Source organism: Anastrepha ludens, chromosome 2, assembly GCF_028408465.1.
Source record: "Anastrepha ludens isolate Willacy chromosome 2, idAnaLude1.1, whole genome shotgun sequence".
Taxonomy (NCBI): domain Eukaryota; kingdom Metazoa; phylum Arthropoda; class Insecta; order Diptera; family Tephritidae; genus Anastrepha; species Anastrepha ludens.
In genome coordinates this window covers 134926702-134940028 of record NC_071498.1, presented here as the reverse complement: position 1 = coordinate 134940028, position 13327 = coordinate 134926702, and positions in this window count along the sequence as shown.

The following is a 13327-nucleotide window of genomic DNA, read 5'->3' as shown; positions in this document are numbered from 1 at the left end:
GACACATACCAGAGAGCTGATCACTATGTGACAAACACTTTTGGATTTAGGGACGTTGGTGACATGCCCTGAAGTTGCTCAGCAAGTAAGGCAAAGATACCCACTAACTGACTTGTACCTGTCTTTGTCTGACATACCCAAGCTAGCGTCTCCAACATGGCTGAACCTTCTGGAGTACCTAAACACTCCGTTGGCATAGCCCAGCTTTTCACAGATGCACGCAAGCCCAACCATCACCGTCAAGCTTCAGGCACGAGAAAGGAAATTGTGCTCATTTATCAAGCTTTTGCCCAATGAAATATTTAATGAACTATTTATGCTCGTTGGTTACTAGAAGTAGAACTTGTTGATGTGCATATCCATAATAGAACAGGAATGGATGGAAGTGAATTAAGAAAAGTGAAAAGCATCCGAAATATTCTTTAGACATAGGCCCTGTTCCTAGGCACACAAATAAAAGAAGTTGTTTATGTGGCAAATAAAAGGAGAATTTGAATTATTTTAAGTTGGCACCAAAAGTCATGTATAATCTTACCGTGTAGTTCCTAGAATAGCGATTAATCTCGGACTAGCTGCAAATATCATATTAGGCTTCAGCAGCTTCCTCTTGCATCTCAAATTATTGGCAGGAAAGCACGTCATCACTCGAATGACGAATCACTCGTCTATAGTCAGCCTTTGTTTCAGCTTCTGCTTTGTTTCTTTCAGCTTTCTGAAAATTAAAGTCTCCATCACCTTTCGATTATTTTAGAATTTTTTAAAATTGCTCCAACTAAGTGAACTTTGCTGTAGTCCCATACGCCTAGGTTTGCTTCGTTCGCTGCTGCTTATACCATACACTTTCGATAAAGGTATACAAATAAATTCTTCGTTGGCTCTTTCTTCTACGTTTTGCCATCTTTCAAGTATGTTACTACTTTTAAATAAATATCCGAAACTACTTTTAGTATTTGTACACAAATATTATTATGACACAACAGTAAATGCGGCATGAAATGCCTTCAAAATTTGTAAGCTCTTCGAGAGCGGGTTTGCTGATATAAAAATCAATTTGTCAAGACTTTTCTTTATTTTCCCATAGCGAAAAGGCTGCAAACATCAAAGTACGTACTTGTAGAATATGCTGGTGCATCAATATATGTATGTACGTGTGTATATTTAAATGAGTAACATCAATTCACAAATTTCCCTTCAGTGATCGGCATTTCTTTTTCTCTGTCGTTTGGCCAAAGTCAATGGGTTTTGTTTAAGTGCCTTTGCGTTGCAATGACAGTGTTTCTATGTGAGTTTGCTACGAGCAACACATGCACGAGTAAGCGACTGTATGTTCGTGTGAAGGTATGTTGCTGCAATCATTGCACTTGATCGCATCAACCTTGGTGGCACTGCCCCCAGACACTAGACTTCAAATGGTAGATTGCTCAACGCTCACTCTTCGCTCACTCCACCTGAGCTCAGCCCAGTCCGTCGGTTAGTACGCCAATGCACAGACATATGTACATACATATGCACTCTGATTGGAATGCCAACAAGTAACAATTGGCGACACATTTACAATTCCAATGTGAAATCTAAATATGCAATAAAAGACGGGGTGACCGACGTTTGTGAACCGTTTGAGAGGAAGTCCTAACACGTTGCAAGCGCGATAATTAGTAAATGTTGAAAGTCTTACACAAATAATTCAGTAATTAATTGCGAGAGTTTTGTGGTGTTTTTCTTTTCATTTTACATGTTTTTTCTTTATGGTGCACTCACACTCTCAGAGTACAGTTGGCAACCTCGTTTTGGAGCGACTGCGTCATTAGTCAGTAATTTTTAGTGTATTAGTATTAATGAGCCCTGGCACTTAACTATTCGCTTTTTACAAACAATCGCACAGCGTTGTGCACAAACAAGTGGGAATCTATTGCCTCGAACACCAACCGACACTATGCCTCCCCAGCATTGCCGCCGTTCACGGAGACTGTCATTATCCACGGAAGTGTCAATGAGTTCCCAAGCAATAGCACAGCAGTTGGTGGTAGGTGAGCACATGAATGTAATTGCAGACAAATGATTGATCACAAGTGATCATTTTTATTTGATAATTGATGTTGGCATATTCGCGAGGAAATGACAAAAAATTGTCGCTATTACATACTTAATATATGTACAATACATACATATGCAAGCCTGAGAGAAAGGTATTTACTGGGAACAAAATATTTGGCAAAGCAAATAAAGCCCAAAAAACGGCGAGATCTTAGCCCGGACTGTAAACCTCTGCGAACTATAAACATATTTTTAGTGATATATGTATATGCATATATATGTATATATATATATATGTATACGTATATAGTTGGTGCTTACACCCGTTTTGGGTATTTGGCCGAGCTCCTTCTCCTGTTTGTGGTGTGAATCCTCATGTTGTTCCACAAATGGAGGGACCTTCAGTTTTGAGCCGACTGTGAACAGCAGTTATTTTCATGAGGAGATTGTTTTCATGGCAGAAATACCCTCGGAGATTTGCCATTGTCTGCCAAGGGGCGACCGTTATTAGAAAAAACCTTTTCTTCATATTGGTGTTTCACGGAGATCCGACTTATGTCTTCCGAAACGGAGCTAGTAAGCAGGTATCGTTTGCATAGTCTTAATATTCTAAACGCTTTATTAAACCCAAGCGCATACTTTTCTTCCTTTTTAGTTTTCATGGCATGTCGCTGCATCCCATTCCTTCCCAAATTGCGCTCCGCTCGTCTAGATCAAAATCAGTAAATATAAAGCAGAGTCGGGATTGCCATTCATTTGATTGTGGTTAACATGTATGATCCACGCATGATTTTTGCTGTCTAAAGACTGCCTGCTCTTTCCTCATATGTACGTGTGTAGCTAAACGTTTGTGCGTTTACGAGTGACTTATTTGTTTGCCATATTTAGAGGAGTGATACCTCTCCAGGTACTGCAGTTGGATATATCACCTTTTATGGGAAGGTAAAGAAAAGCGAGGTTTCAGACAGGGTGACTCGCTGTCGTGTGACTTCTTTAACCTGATGTTGGAGAGCATCGTACGAGCCGCAGAACTTAATCGCTCAGGCACAATTTTTTATAAGAGCGTACAAGTGTTGAAGTATGCCGATAATATTGACATCATCGGCCTTAACAACCGCGCTGTTAGTTCTGCCTTTTCCAAACTAGATAAAGAGGCAAAGCGAATGGGTCTTGTGGTGAACGAGGACAAAACGAAGTACCTCCTGTCTTCAAACAAACAGTCGGCGCACTCGCGTATCGGCACCCACGTCACTGTAGACAGTTATAATTTCGAGGTTGTAAAAGACTTCGTCTATTTAGGAATCAGCATTAACACCGATAACAATGTCAGCATTGAAATCCAACGTAGAATCTCTCTTGCCAACAAGTGCTACTTTGGACTAAGTAGGCAACTGAGCAGTAAAGTCCTCTCTCGACGAACAAAACTAACACTCTACCAGACTCTCATCATGCCCGTCCTAACGTATGGCGCAGAAGCTTGGACGATGACAACATCCGATGAAGCGACGCTTGGAGTGTTCGAGAGAAAGATTCTGCGTAAGATTTTTGGACCTTTGCACGTTGGCAATAGCGAATATCGCAGACGATGGAACGATGAGCTGTATGAGCTTTACGACGACATAGACATAGCGCAGCGAATAAAGATCCAGCGGCTACGTTGGCTGGGTCATGTCGTCCGAATGGATACAAACGCTCCGGCTTTGAAAGTATTCGATGCGGTACCAGCTGGTTGTAGCAGAGGAAGAGGGCGGCCTCCTCTGCGTTGGAAAGATCAGGTGGAGAAGGACTTGGCTTCACTTGGTGTGTCTAACTGGCGCCGGTTAGCACGAGAAATAAACGACTGGCGCGCTTTGTTAAACTCGGCCAAAATCGTGTAAGCGGTTATAGCGCCAATTTAGAAGAAGAGAGAAAGAAAAGCATCCACTAGCCGCTTCAAGATTTTTATGTTAAGGGCGAATACCGTTGGGGCCTGCTGAATTGTTTATATGTCGATTCTTTACTCCTGCTTCAACTCTGGGCTATCTATGTTGATGTCTTCCGCCTCGATGTGAGCAATGCACTCCCATCCTCCGCTGTTTTCTTCTGTAGTGCCAGATAGCATGCCCCTTTAATGCTTAGCCCGTATTTTAATTTCTTCTTCATTGTTGGTTGTAGTTCAACCATTGTCATCCTCAGAGGTTTACTTTTAATGCATTTTTTGCTAGTTAGTCTCTTCGTTAACTTGTACAGATCTTTTATTTAGTGAGCTTCGGTCGCTTTCAGAGCTTTCCCTGCTAGTTGTTGGGTCCATTTTCTTCTCTTACCATGTAACTCGTTTATTTAATTCAGCGGATCATATTTTCAATTGTGCTTTTCCCTTTTTTCTCCTTACAACATTGATCTGTGCTTTTAAGTTTCAAGCGTGAACGTTTTTTCTGACATCCATGGATATTTTTCTTGTATTAATCGGCCGCTCAATTGCTTTAAATGTCGCCAGCAACTTTTTTCCGAGTTCCTTACTCCAAGTTCTACCGGCTAGCGATTCGAGGGCCATGCTGCGGTTTTGGACTTTACGGTTGTGTGCGCTGAGAAGATGAGCAAACTGTGGAAGATGACACCCAAAATGTTAGGGGGATTTACGGCCGGTAATAGTGCGTCATCGGCCTTCACCTTTAGCTGCAATTCGACCTCCTTCACCCGGGTGATAAAGAGGATCATTGTGGATTTAGTGGAGAAAAGCTAGAGATTTCGCACTGTGAAAGAGCGAGGAAGATTGGCGAGATAAAAGTTTACTTTAGAACACAAGTCGTCGATGTCATTGCCAGATGCCATTATCGCACAATAATCAGCACAGGAGACCAGTGAAACTCTTCGTGTGGTTGGGGGAGCTTCGAGATATAGAAGTTTAAAAGCAAGGGTGAAAGTCAGCACACCTTGCTTTATCCTCTTTTGTTTTGAGCTGTGGTCTCGAAAAATGGCAGACAATTGCCGGCCACATAGACCACGTCAACCACCTCTTCAGTCCCGACGGGAGCGTCGACTGTTGGATACCATCTAGTAGTGCAGAGTGGCTGACTATATCAAAAGCTTTCGACATGTCCATCGCTACTAGGTTTTCCCATGGCAGCCAGTTCATTGTGCCGCATGGTGGGTGCCATGGCATCGGGATTTTCCTAACCTAGAGCTGCCGCTCCAGTGAACCATCCCTGTCTAGTGCGCCAAACCTCACCCCTCCCCATTATTTGTCCGAATTGGGTGGCTACTTTCGGGATTGCTCGCAATAAACCGCAGTTATGATATGATTTTGAGTTCCTGCTGCTTTTATGAGCGCAAAATAGTTGGCAGTCACAAATAACATTTACAAAGGGAAAGAAACCGATAGCTCAAATTATAAGTTTATAAGTACAAAACTGTGACGCTTGAGTTTGAACCATATTTGTTCGTGAATACGTACAGCCTTTACCAAAAGGGGTGCCTAATCCCTTTAATCACTAAATTATTCGTTTTAAAAAGTGAAGCTGGCTAGGTTGTAATGGTCGCACATGGAATCAGCACACTTGGTCGAAGATAAACGGATTCGTCCCTTGGTATACCATAATGAAGGCGGTGAGGTGAAAGAGAAAACAGATGGGATGATAGGAGAGGGCAGAGAGAGGTGGTGGTGGGATGGTTGGGATGGATGAACGATGCTGTGTTGCGTTTATGTCAACCGCTTTGTGCTGCTGATGAAACTCATCAAATTTTTAATGTCAACGCCAGCTTGCCAAACGCTCGCTGAGTTGGCGCTATTCCCATTTTTCCAAGAGCAGACAGCAGGTAGTCAGGAGAATCCTAATTCTCTTCCTTCGGGGGGAATCCCCTCACATGTTCCTTGTCTGGCCAGATCATCCGCCTCACAGTTTCCCGCACTGTCGCTGTAACCAGGAACCCAGATGAGGCTTATGTCAAAGAATTCGGATGCAGTCGAAAGTGAGGCCAGGCATTCGCTGACCAATTTCGCACCGTCACTGATCCGAGGACCCTTATTGCCGCTTGGCTGTCGGAGTAAATATTTACTTTCTTGACTGTTAGTACGCAAGTGATAGTCTGATGGAACTCACTACAGAGGAGAGGCCAACATTGGTGAAGAAGCTAGAGAGAGTTCAGAGGTCGGCAGTTATTGTAATCAGTGGGACGCTCCGAACACCAATCAGCTGCCTCCTTGATTGCAGCTACCTCTGCCTGGAACACACCTCAGTGGTCCGGTAACTTGAATTTGAACCTGATGGGAAGTTCCTCGCAAAAACCTTCTCCACCAACCTTTCCTTCCAACTTCAATCCCTCCGTGAACAAGTTCACCAGGCCCTGTCCTCAAGTGTAGCCCCCCGTCCAATTTACCCTTGATGGAATATGAGTGGAGAAAGTTCTGGTTGAACTAAACGAGGGTATACATTGATCCGGTGACAGGAGGATGAGCTCGAAGTTTCTAAGGATGCTTGAGTGCCCATAAATGAGGTTGAGCCTATAGCCCGAGCCCCTCACTCTGATTGTGGTACGTGCAGCGTCAGCCAGTGTAGGAGTCGTTCGGTGCGCCTCACTTATTCCAATAACTGCCGACCTCTGAACTCTCTCCAGCTTCTACACCAATGTCGTTCTCTCTAGTGAGTTCCACCAGCCTATGACCCCATATAACAAGATAGGCTTAACAAAGTGAAGTAATGATCTTGTATTAATAAATCAGTACCAATAAATGGAATTTGGCAAAAGAAGATCAATATTTAGTAGGTACGCTCTTTGATTTGTTAACAGCAGCAATCCTCTGGGGCATGCTGCATACAAGCCTTGCACATTCGGTTGTACTTATGGCGCTCTACTGGTGAATTAAAGCCCGGAAAAATGGCTTATGCTGAGTTCCTTTATTTTACATATTAAAATAAGCCACATACGCTCTATGGGCTTTATGTCTGGAAGCTGTGCTGGTCAGAAAATGTTATTGTCTCTAAATCTCTAACGCATCGTAGTCGCTGATTTGTGACAAAAGAGTTTATACATATACATACATATATGCTAATGCCTTTTACATATATGTACGAGTACATGTTTGTAGTAAATTATCGTAGGCGATTCTATGTCTGCAATGACATCCACTTCCATCAACACAAGTATGTATTTAAGCTTGCACATAATCAGATTCCGAACGGTTTGTTAGTCTCTTGTTTCCCGACCGCCGACACCGCCGACTCTTTCAAACAAAGTATTTCACACCTAATTCGAGAATATCACGCAAAAAGATCAAACGCTTGCGCCACTATCCCACCAATAAAGAATTTTCAACCGAAAAAATCTGATTAAACATCTATTGCATACATACAAACATACATACACACATACACATATAACGCGCACATATAAGGTGTCTGTTGATATAAGCTGCCGAAAATCGACAGAGAGATAAATAGACTAATAAAAAATGGTAAACCCTATAATTAACTATAACAAGTCCAATATGAGTTTGAGAATATTTCGATCGAAGATGTTTTATGCATACGAGCATAAACATGAATGCTGGCAAACACGTGTATATGTATTGTATACATATGTATATGTATGTATGCGTATATCTGCAATATATCTTACAATTTAGTGCGGCGTTGAAAAAGACGAAGGTGGCCACAGTCAAAAGCAGCAGCAGTAGTCGCAATGACGATTTAAGCCGATTTTAATTGCTTGTAGCAACAAAAATATAATCGAGAAAAAAGAAAACATGACAAACATACGACTGGGTGCGAGTTGTTGCGAGCAAAGCGGCGCAGCGGTTACCAGTAGCATTTGGGGCGACCACCATGCCTCGCAGCCCAGGGACCAAAGCATTATTTGGCTGCGGCTGCGCGGTCTACCAAACGGTGTTTATAGACTTTTTTTATTATTAATTATATTTCAGAGAGAGCTAATGCCGTACTTTCGGCTGATTATCTTGAACTTTCCTCCATTATCTCTAACGTAAATTTCATTTCCAATTGCCTGATTACACTTTGTCAATGAGCGCATTAAAATTAAAATTCCAAGAGGCAGCGAGAAGGGTATAAGAAGGTGCAGAAGGTAGGCTATTAGATTAAGTACTAATAAAAATTCAATCTAATATTTTTAAAGACTTTTCCAGCGTCTAAAAGTGCGTGTGTACGTGATGCATCTTGGAGTGGCTCTTTATGGAGTTTATTAAAATCGAAATAAAGAAAACCGACAACACTGATCAACAACTAACTACTGGTTGGTAGCCGATGGTGGCCAGTAGCCACTGACCAAGTGATAGTCGATCGCTCTTTGGTGATCGCTACAAAATCAACGCGTACCGCACGCGTGTATTTCGGGCATCATTAGCCGCTGAATTGATGGCTTGATTATTTAAATGAGCGCTACCAAAGTAGAAAAACGCTAAAATACTAAAGCAAGAGTGGCAAAGCGAAGACCAACAGAAGCCAGTGCTCGAAGTACTAAAGACAACAAATAAATCGATCGTCGTTCAACGCCTGATAGTCAGCGATCAATGCTGCCTATTCATATGCCCATATGTATGTATGCAGATGGAAATGAAATGTGGGTTTGTGTGACTATGCAGAGGTATGTTGCGCTTGTGGCTGTGCATATAAGTGGTTGGCTGCGCAAGCGTAGAAGTAAACTTAAACGCAGTGTGTAATTGCCCGTACGTAGCGCCAAAACTACTTATACTTATGTACCTCGGGCGGCAGACAACGCTTTGAAGTGAACCGCAACAAACGCTTGCGGGTCAAACGTTGATCGTTCACGTATAAATACCATATATTGCTGGGCATCATCGATCAGCCTGTGCACATACAGTAGCTGGTAGAAACCACACTTTTGATAGTTGCAGCGTTGGTTTCGTTTTTTTACATACATAAACACATGCCCTGTAGGAAAAACTTAAACTGCATACATGCATACAGTTTACCAGAACGTTGAACACCAACTTTGATTTGTCTTACCCACAACCCTCAAAGTTATTCTTCTTTTTGATTGGTGCGATAACCATTTACGCGATTTTGGCCGAGTTTAACAAAGCGCGCCAGTCGTTTCTTTCTCGTGCTAATCGGTGCCAGTTCGAAGCCAAGTTCTTCTCCACCTGATCTTTTCAACGTAGAGGAGGCCTTCTTTTTCCTCTGCTATCACCAACTGGTACCGTAACGAATATTTTCAGGGCCGGAGTGTTTGTATCCAATCGGGCGACATGACACAGCCAACGTAGCCGCTGGATCGTTATTCGCCGCGCTATGTCTATGTCGTCGTGAGCCCAATACAGCTCATTGTTCTATTGACTACGATACTCATCGTCACCAAGGTGCAAAGGTCCAAAAACCTTCAGCAGAATCTTTCTCTCAAACACTCCAAGTGAGGCCTCATCCAATATTATCATCATCTAAGCCACCACGCCTTACGTTAGGATGGGCATGATGAGAGCCTTATAGTGTGTCAGTTTTCTTCGTCGCAAGAGGACTTTACTTGAACTTGTTAGCAAGAGAGATTCTCCTTTGAATTTCTAGACTTACATTGTTAGCGGAGTTAACATTCGACGTTACCACTAGACAATTTAAGTTAGCAGCACTCAGACAACATTAAGTCCATTGCACTTCACTCGGGTTCCCTTTTTTCTTTAAATCTACTCGACCTCCGAAGGAGTCTGAGGAGATCTTGTGGCATCAAGGAGCCATGGTGGTCGCTTCTTAACACATCAGTGCCAAAGACATCAAACCTGATTCGAGCGAAGGTCGGAATCTGCGACAGCCGGTCGGACATGACATGTAACATCAGCTTTGTCCATCTGCAGCCTCTCTCACCATGTCAAGCTCGCTTGTGGATTGAAGTAACCCGTTTGCTATCCGTGGCTTTGCTTGCTGCAGAAGGCAGTGGCAAAACGAGCTCCGGGCCAATGAAATTGGTCTCACAGCTTATCCTAACTAAAGAGTGAGAGGTCTCGTTACCCGCGATACCCACGTGTCCCAGCACCTATGTTAGCATCAGGATGCTATGTCTACCGACATAGTTCGGTCTGGATTTAGAGGACCTAACTACCCCGGAAGTGGTTGGGGGGCTACCTAAGCCCATGAGCGCAGCTTTGCTGTCGCTGCAGACACATACAGATCCGCCTCTGCGTCTGTTTTCTACAACAGAGTTCATTGCTTCGTACTATATATCACCAACACATGCAAGTATTGTCATAAGCAAACGGCTGTGATATTCCATGTGACGTCAACAAATCAGCTGATTCTTCTAAGCTCACTGAGAGCCGGTTAACGGTCTGATGTTGGCCACACCTTCTAAATTGTCTCCACCGCGACTTAACGTATTATCGTTTTTTTTAAATCATATTTTTTCCTTTGGTGCTACAGTCAAGTAGCGGAAAGTTTCTTGTCCTAGGCCTTTCTTTAATGTTCTAATTTTCGGTCAGTTGCATGATAAGATCTGTTACGCGTAATTGTTTTCCTTCAATTATAAATATTATATCTTGAAGAACAAGAGACCGTGAAAAATTTTCCTTCCTATTTGTGGTGTGCTTCTAGATGTTGTTCCACAATTGAAGGGACCTACAGTTTTAAGCCGACTCCGAATTGTAGAAATTTTTTACCAGGAGCTTTTTCTTGGCAGAAAAGCACTCGAAAGTTTGAAAAAAGTGTCTATAATTTTGCTATTTCGTGCCCGGAGATTCGAACCTACGTACTCCCGAATGACAGTCACCTACCAACCCATTCGGCTGTGGTGTCCGTATGAGGGCTTAGTTGATCTCAAATTGATAAGCATCCGCCAATTTAACGAAATTCTCAAGAATTCAATTTGCACTGAAAATTTATTTAAATGAATTCTAAGAGGAATAAAAAAGGGTGATTCAACCTGATATTAATGAATTTCCTACAGGGTATATACTGCGTACAAAACCCGCTGAGCCACCTGTTTACTGCTCTACTTTTGCCTTTGGGGGAAAATTATTATATTTATAGAAGCCGCGGAAGAAATATTTAGATATATAAAGGATTTTCAAAAAAGGACAACGCATGGGCCAAAGCTCTGAAAATATACAGTCATAAAGGCTTCAGTTCAGATAGAGAAAAAATGGCATTCACATTAATTGGGAATCTCTCAGATCGCGAGTTGCTCCCAAATTTTAACTGAGGAGCTGCAACTTCTTACCCGTTTAAAATAGCAAGATTTTTTCGATTGGGTACTGCAATACGTTCCTATAGAGAACCGCTATAGGTGTAGTAATAGAGGAAACGGGATTAAAACAGAGTTTCTCGAGTTACTCTTAATTTCATTGCAATAAATTATTACAAACTAATTTGAATTTTAATAAATTCGGGCATGAGAATTAGCGCTGCTGCACACTTGCACACAGGCTGCTCATTATACACCTACCTGTAAGCGTATATATGTATGGGCATGCATACATAAATAATAAAATGTGTAAGCGATTAAATTGCTGATCAAACGATCTCACCGGCTTAGCGCTATAAAATTGGTTAGCTGGGCTTACTTAGTGTGCGTGCGCCGCATTCCATTAAATCTCTGCGGGATTTTCGCTCAGAATTAAACACTTTCCTCAGCTAATGGATTGGACAAGGTGATTATAATTTACCGTGATTCCTTCGGCTACATCGGCGTTTTTTGTTGTTGTATGCCTTGTGTTGTTTTGATGTTTTTTTGCCCCTAATTTTATTCAAAGTTTTTATTTTGCGCCAATTACGCTTCTTCTTCCAAATTGTTTGCGTGAATATCAGTGACCAAATTGTTTAAATTAATAGTTAATTAACTCAAATTTATGAATAGCAGTTTTTAATAATAATTAAAAACCCAAAACAAAAACTAAAAAAAAAAAAAAAATGATACAAAAAATCGCGAGTGAGGTAGAAATGCCAGAATAGCGGCGAGGGCAGTTACCAATATTTTAATTTATTGAAATTGAAGTAGACAAATTATACAAAACCACAAAGAAAAGAAAACAAAATCCGATTGATTATACGAAAAAAACAAAAAAATACTGTCATCGGTATTCGGCTCATCTCTACCACTGCTAATTTCGCAAATTTATTAAATGCGGACATGTGGTGGCGTGATGCTAATCTAAGCATGTTTGAATTTATTGCTACCAGTTTTCAATTCGCTGATATAATCAGCAAGAGACAAATTAAAGTAAATTATAACACGTACCCAAACAAGACGAATACTCAGTATAATTATTACCCTACATCAAGTCAATGCAACCAGTGGAATACCCCACGCAAACACAAATAATTATATGCCACACTAAGTATAAAAAATCAATCACCTTGTATATATATGCACAGTGAGTGGAGTTGTTGTAGCTATAACCTAAAAAAAAAAACAATTATAATAAAAAAATTATATTAAAATGGAAGCTAAATTCCCCGCATCAAGAACCATGCTCGGTCGTGCACCCGCCATATTTTCCCAACTAATTGGAGAGACGGAATGGTCGTTTCGAAAGCCGAGCTTGATGACGCGGGGTTACCAATAGTGCACACGCTGGCGAGAATACAGAAGGTAGTAATATCCGCGAACAGCTGTAACACTCTCAGTGAATTTGACATTTTAAGCTGATTTGCCGACGTTTGGCGGTTATTTGTGATTTTGGTAAACTGCATTCGACACATTTGCAGAATTTCGGGGTAATTTGCTATAGATTTGAAAACGTTCTCAGTTTTAAATCGCAATATTTCTTCTATTTACTCAAAATGTAAAAAAAGCATTTAACAACTCTTTATCTGACACGGGATTTTTGTAAAGTGATTGAGGATTAAAAATTGCTCAGAATTCAACATTCGAAAGACCTCATTAAAGAAGCGAGAAAAGTGGAGAACTTCATTTACAACATTGCAACTGGTGATGAAACGTGGTATCTCCAAAATGAATCTGAAACTAAGTGTCAAAGTGCCGAATGGATGACCCCAGACGAGCCGTCGCCCAAAAAAATCGCGTTTGGATAAGTCAAAAGTCAAGTCGATGCTCAATTGTTTTTACGATTTCAAGGGAATTGTCCAAAAGGAGTTTGTGCCAAACGGGCCAAACCGTCAATGCAATTTTCTATCTTGGCGTTTTTAAGCGCTTGTTGTATCGCATTCGCCGAATTCACCCTGAATACCGCGAAGGAGGAAGCTGGCGCTCATCCTGATATGGCTCCCTGTGACTTCTTCCTATTCGGAAAATTGCATTTGGCCATGAAAGGAAAACGTTTTGTGTCTGTAGAGGCCATCCAAAAGGCTTGTACTGACCTCCTGAAGGACATTCCAGTCAATGACCTGGAACACTC